At 42.3% G+C, this 6,581-nt stretch overlaps 1 non-coding gene and 1 pseudogene across 1 annotated transcript; one reads left to right on the top strand and one right to left on the bottom strand.

The window, feature by feature from the left end:
• Nucleotides 1-1,884: 1,884 nt before the first annotated feature.
• trnas-cga (transfer RNA serine (anticodon CGA)) lies at nt 1,885-1,966 on the bottom strand. Its single transcript has one exon. It is a non-coding gene; the product is annotated as a tRNA-Ser (tRNA).
• A 4,298-nt stretch (nt 1,967-6,264) lies between these two features.
• Nucleotides 6,265-6,383, top strand: LOC114779065 (uncharacterized; annotated as a pseudogene).
• Nucleotides 6,384-6,581: the final 198 nt, after the last annotated feature.

The raw sequence follows: 6,581 nt of genomic DNA, 5'->3' as shown, positions 1-6,581 counted from the left end.
TCTATGGGTCGTGACCATGGATCTCAGGTGTAGACTGACTGGGATGATGTTCTGTTGTCTGCATCTGAGATTCCAGTTGTGGACTTCATTACAGCTACAGAATCTGCAATTCCAACAAACTACCAGCGGCAGAAGCAGAACACCTGCGACTCAAAGTCTCTGCAGCCCTTTCCAATGCACAGCCACCTAAATCCAACCTAACCAGGGAGGAGAGAAGGGTCCCGTCATATCTTAGCAGAGATAAGACCATCACTATACTGCCTGCGGACAAAAGAAGATGCACTGTGATCCTGAACTGCAGATTACAATGAAAAAGTAATCTCGCTTTTGAAGGACAAACAAACCTGCGTTCAGTTCGTTCGGGAGTGATGGGCTGAAGGAATCGAGTGTGAATCCCCCTCCACATCTGACGCGTGTGACACGCGTGTGTCCACTTTACTGCTGTACTCCTGTTCTGCGCTCCTGATGGCTTTCTGGAGATCGTATCTGCAGTTCTTGTACAGGTCCGCATCTCCAGACTGGATGGTAGCATTAACCCAGGGTTTCTGGTTGGCGAATGACCATACAGATTTAGTGGAAATGCATTCCTCCACGCAGGTCTTAATGAAATCAGTGACTGCAGTGGTGTACTTGTCCAGGTCAGAGGATGAATCTCTAAACATGTCCCAGTCCCTCCCGTGTCCAGCGCTGCACGTGCGTGCAGCCAGGCAGTAACAGCACTGCGCTGAGATCGTAGGCGCCCTAAGGGTAGTAGCCTAGTGGGCAACACACTCGCCTATGAACCAGAAGACCCAGGTTTAAATCCCACTTACTACCACTGTGTCCCTGAGCAGGACACTTAACCCTAAGTTGCTCCAGGGGGACTGTCCCTGTAACTACTGATTGTAAGTTGCTCTGGATAAGGGCATCTGGTAAATGCCATAAATACAATAAATGACAGTCAGGTGCACGCGAGGCAGAGAGCGATATGCACCCAGATGTTCCGTGTAGCAGTGGTCGCGTGTGTAGTTTCCCCGAGTGGGGTTGGAGACATGTTGGTGATATTTTGGGTACACATTCCTAAAATTTGCCCTGTTAAAATCTCCAGAGACAATGAACAGTCCGCTCGGCTGTGCATCCTCATGGCTGGTGATCAGCTGGAAGAGTTCGCTCAGAGCGCGCTGTGTGTTCCCTTGTGGTGGGATATATCCACCGTCCAAAACACCGCGCTGAACTCTCTCGGCAAGTAGAACGGAGGACTCACTTTATCAGTAGCTACTCGAGGTCCTGAGTGAAGGTACTTTAAATAATTTCTATGTTCGTGCACCACGAGTAGCGAAGTCGCCTCAGGGTCTAAAACAGCAGTTTTTCCATATTGTTCACCAATTTTTATGTAGTGTTTGTCTATCGTACTGGATTAAACGACTCGTTGGCTGCAAACTAGAAATTAAGCGTCCAACAACAAACTTCAGAGTAAGGCCACACTGAGTTTTGAACTCAAGTCATTGGATTCAGAGCGCTAACCATCGCAGCATGGAACCCCATGACATTATTACTTAATGAGGTGATTGACCATGTCACCAACAAACAGATCAGCTTCATCAAAAAATCCAGACAACAGTCAGGCTCTTTGCATGAAGAATATGTATGTGAACAGGCTTTGGACCTGCACAAGAAGATCCCATTGGTTTAGAAGGCAGACTCCCTAAGCACGTAGACATCAAAAACAAAGGAAAGACAAAAGTACAACTGTTTATAGTTATTGATTCTTTCAGAAAGCAGTTAATTTAAAGAAATTAGCGGCTGGTACATAAAAAGTTGGTAAAATGTGAATGATAATAAGTGAATGATTCCAATTGGCATAAGTGGCTCATTTTTAGTTAATGACAAAGCAGTTCCTTTCTATGCTGCGAGCAGGGCTTGAACCTGTGCAGGGAGACCCCATTGGATTTCGAGTCCAACGCCTTAACCACTCGGCCATCGCAGTTTAAAAAAAAAAAAAAAAGCAACTCTGTTAGCAGGGCTTGAATTTACACCAGGAGACCCCCTTGAAGTCACACACCTTATCCGATTGGAACAACTCTTGGCGTTTCAGTGTCTGCCATTCACTTGGTGAAGAGGGCAGTTCCTACAAACGCTGCAAGCAGTGTTCAAGCATGTGCAAGAAGACCATTTATATTCAACACCTGCCATTGCAACTAAATAGTGCTCGTGATTGCTTCAAAATGCGAATAGCTTTTATATTAGTGAACCGGACATCCTGAATGGGAACTTTGAGTTCCTTACAATGTCACTGTATGAGAGTAAAATGCGATTAGAGCATTGTTTAAAACCAGAAATTGTTGTTTTTTTCTTTCATGACAATCAGCTTCAAATTGTATGCTAAGATATATATTGAGGAGTATATCATAAGATTGGATTTTTCAGATAATTTCATTAAATGTTCCTTTACTTAAGCTTCAATCAACAAGCATACAGGCAAGGACAAGGACGGCTTGGTTTGCTGGATTCTTTAAGAATGTAGATATTTTCTTTCATTTGCAAACCACCATAAAATGCAACATGCACCTGAGATTTGATCTTGAATTAATGGCAACATAACATTCTGGGAACATATGAATGAGCGGATAACATATTTAGCCTAAGATTCAAACAATAAGCTAGATCACGAATCCTCACTAAGGTTTGAACTGTGATCAATGGATTTAGAGTGCCGATTGTTAACCGTTAAACCATGGAGCCGACAATAAGCAACTTCTTACAGCTTTGAATTGCAAAAGACATGCAAATAAATTTGAGGGAATTGCTTTTTTCCCATTCGGCAAAGGTCCCACTGAGATTTGAACTCGGATCGCTGGATTCAGAGTCCAGAGTACTAACCATTACAACTGCAAGGTACTGTCCTCACACACTGCTCACCGGAAGCCTTTCATGGCTGCCCAATACTCACTAAGTTTCATGGGTTGAATCCAGAGGATGCATTTCATTGTGTGCTCCATGTTTTTCTTGCAGTTTATCACAATGACAATCACTTTGCTCTGGAGTAGGTTCTATGGTGTAATGGTTAGCACTCACGCCGTAGAGTGGCGCCGTGTTGAATGCTGCTTCTCGTAGATTCATCTGTTTTGCATCTACAGGGAGTGCAGAATTATTAGGCAAGTTGTATTTTTGAGGAATAATTTTATTATTGAACCATGTTCTCAATGAACCCAAAAACTCATATCAAAGCTGAATGTTTTTGAAAGTAGTTTTTAGTTTGTATTTATTTTTAGCTATTTTAGGGGGATATCTGTGTGTGCAGGTGACTATTACTGTGCATAATTATTAGGCAACTTAACAAAAAACAAATATATACCCATTTCAATTATTTATTTTTTACCAGTGAAACCAATATAACATCTCCACATTCACAAATATACATTTCTGACATTCAAAAACAAAACAAAAACAAATCAGCGACCAATATAGCCACCTTTCTTTGCAAGGACACTCAAAAGCCTGCCATCCTTGGATTCTGTCAGTGTTTTGATCTGTTCACCATCAACATTGCGTGCAGCAGCAACCACAGCCTCCCAGACACTGTTCAGAGAGGTGTACTGTTTTCCCTCCTTGTAAATCTCACATTTGATGATGGACCACAGGTTCTCAATGGGGTTCAGATCAGGTGAACAAGGAGGCCGTGTCATTAGTTTTTCATCTTTTATACCCTTTCTTGCCAGCCACGCTGTGGAGTACTTGGACGCGTGTGATGGAGCATTGTCCTGTATGAAAATCATGTTTTTCTTGAAGGATGCAGACTTCTTCCTGTACCACTGCTTGAAGAAGGTGTCTTCCAGAAACTGGCAGTACATTTACATTTACGGCATTTGGCAGACCCCAACTATGAATACATCTATTTTATTCACTCTGTTGTAGATTCTGTACACAAGTTCGACAACAAGAAAACTACAATTTAATCTAAATATTCTTTAAAGAGGAAGGTGTCGTTTGAAGGTGCTCAGTGACTGAGCTGTTCTGACCTCAAGGGGAAGTTCATTCCACCACCGAGGGGCCAAGACGGAGAAGAGTCTAGATGAATGTTTTCCTTTTACCTTCAGAGATGGAGGGACCAGGCGAGCAGTACTGGAGGCTCGGAGTAAACGAGGTGCTGTGCGAGGCAGTAGGACTGGGAGTTGAGCTTGACTCCATCCTCAACCCGAAAAGGCCCCACAAGCTTATCTTTGATGATACCAGCCCAAACCAGTACTCCACCTCCACCTTGCTGGCGTCTGAGTCGGACTGGTGCTCTCTGCCCTTTACCAATCCAGCCACGGGCCCATCCATCTGGCCCATCAAGACTCACTCTCGTTTCATCAGTCCGTAAAACCTTAGAAAAATCAGTCTTGAGATATTTCTTGGCCCAGTCTTGACTTTTCAGCTTGTGTGTCTTGTTCAGTGGTGGTCGTCTTTCAGCCTTTCTTACCTTGGCCATGTCTCTGAGTATTGCACACCTTGTGCTTTTGGGCACTGCAGTGATGTTGCAGCTCTGAAATATGGCCAAACTGGTGGCAAGTGGCATCTTGGCAGCTGCACGTTTGACTTTTCTCAGTTCATGGGCAGTTATTTTGCGCCTTGGTTTTTCCACATGCTTCTTGCGACCCTGTTGACTATTTTGAATGAAACGCTTGATTGTTCGATGATCACGCTTCAGAAGCTCTGCAATTTTAAGAGTGCTGCATCCCTCTGCAAGGGATCTCTCACTATTTTTGACTTTTCTGAGCCTGTCAAGTCCTTCTTTTGACCCATTTTGCCAAAGGAAAGGAAGTTGCCTAATAATTATGCACACCTGATATAGGGTGTTGATGTCATTAGACCACACCCCTTCTCATTACAGAGATGCACATCACCTAATATGCTTAATTGGTAGGAGGCTTTCGAGCCTATACAGCTTGGAGTAAGACAACATGCATGAAGAGGATGATGTGGACAAAATACTCATTTGCCTAATAATTCTGCACTCCCTGTATTCTCTTATTTGTAATTTCTAGTTTGCAGCCAATGAGTCGTTTAACACTAGAAGTCCCAGGTTTTTCTGACCCCTCAGCTCTAGCAGAGTGCTCTCTCCTCTGCCTGTCCATATAAAATAGCAAAACATTAAATAAAATAAAAAATAATAATAAATAAACAAATAAATAGATAAAGTAAAAAAAATCTCAGTCCCTCAGTTCCAATTCATCATATCAGTGTTTACTATCCCACGCAGTCTGTTTCAAAATCTGTGTTTGCAGCGTTTGCAGACCCAGTGACCATTGTAGAGATCATACAATATTCATTGGAAACTGATGTGTGAGCGTTCTATTTTTTTCATTTTCATTCTATTCATTTCATTCTATTAGCAACTTTTCATTCTATTTTCAGACTATTTTTAATAAATAAAACACACTTGTGTTTCTATATTTTGTGAATTTTTCAATGTCACACACATACTGTAGCTTTGGCCTGTCTTGCCAGGGTTCACAGGTAACTAGTGTTTTGGCACAACAAAAGCAGGAGGACAATGGAGCCGATGGCCCATTACTCAGAGTTCCCTCAGGGCCAACTAGAATCATATACATGTGATGGATAGCCAACAGAAGTCAGAAAAACCATTAAAAAATCGCTTGCTAAAAGTTTGCTAAAAGGTTTTAATAGCAGAGAACTTCCTTTTGTGCTGAACTGGATAAAATCTCACTGCACATAGCCTACTACTTCAGTGGCATCAAGAATTCTGTGGTGTACGAACCTCCTCTACAAAGAAAGAACATGCAGAGAAGACTCGCCACTCAGCAGGCCTTGCAAATTCTCTTGAGTGAAGTAAACCCTTGTGACTCGGATGGAGTGTCAGGATTCATCACTGGTGGCCAATCCTGACGGTGCATAAAAGCCAGTTATTTCCGCCCCTTCGGAAGGGACGTCATTTTCGTGGACTCTGTGCACGAACTTGACCTGGTTTTGTTAAACGTGTATTTTTGAGTTCTGGCAATCGGCACACGCCTGCGGGTTTGTTTGTGTTTATCCCCTTTATTTCCCGTTTTTTGGCCAGCACAATTGTTTATTTGCATTTATTCATTGTTTATTAATAAAATCCCTTCCCAGCATGTCACACCTCTGCGCTTCCTTCCCCCGTAAGTCCGTAGTCGTGACAGAAATTAGTTTTTTTTACATCGCTTTGTTAGCTTTTTTCAAAGTAGGTTAAGATGTAATTTCAATCTTTGATACGTTTTCAAGCACCTTTTGTATTAAGTCCAAGATTTCCAAGAAGAGTTTGCTTATGGACATACCAGCTGAAGAACGCCCAATCTTGTCTGATCTCAGAAGCTAAGAAGGCTTGGGCCTGGTTAGTACTTGGATGGGAGATTGCCTGGGAATACCAGGTGCTGTAAGCTTTAACTATGGAACAAGGTTTTAAAATGAAGTTTTTTTTACATTGCTTTGTTAGCTTAAGAGGTATTTTTACTCTTTGATGTGAAGTTTTTTACAACACTTTGTTGTTTTTTTTCAAAGCAAGTTAAGAGGTATTGCGCCTTTTGTATTAAGTCCAAGATTTTCAAGCAGAGTTTGCTTACAGCCATACCAGAAGAAGA

The sequence above is a fragment of the Denticeps clupeoides genome, unplaced genomic scaffold (genome assembly GCF_900700375.1).
Source record: "Denticeps clupeoides unplaced genomic scaffold, fDenClu1.1, whole genome shotgun sequence".
NCBI lineage: Eukaryota > Metazoa > Chordata > Actinopteri > Clupeiformes > Denticipitidae > Denticeps > Denticeps clupeoides.
This window is presented reverse-complemented; position numbering and strand designations above follow the sequence as displayed.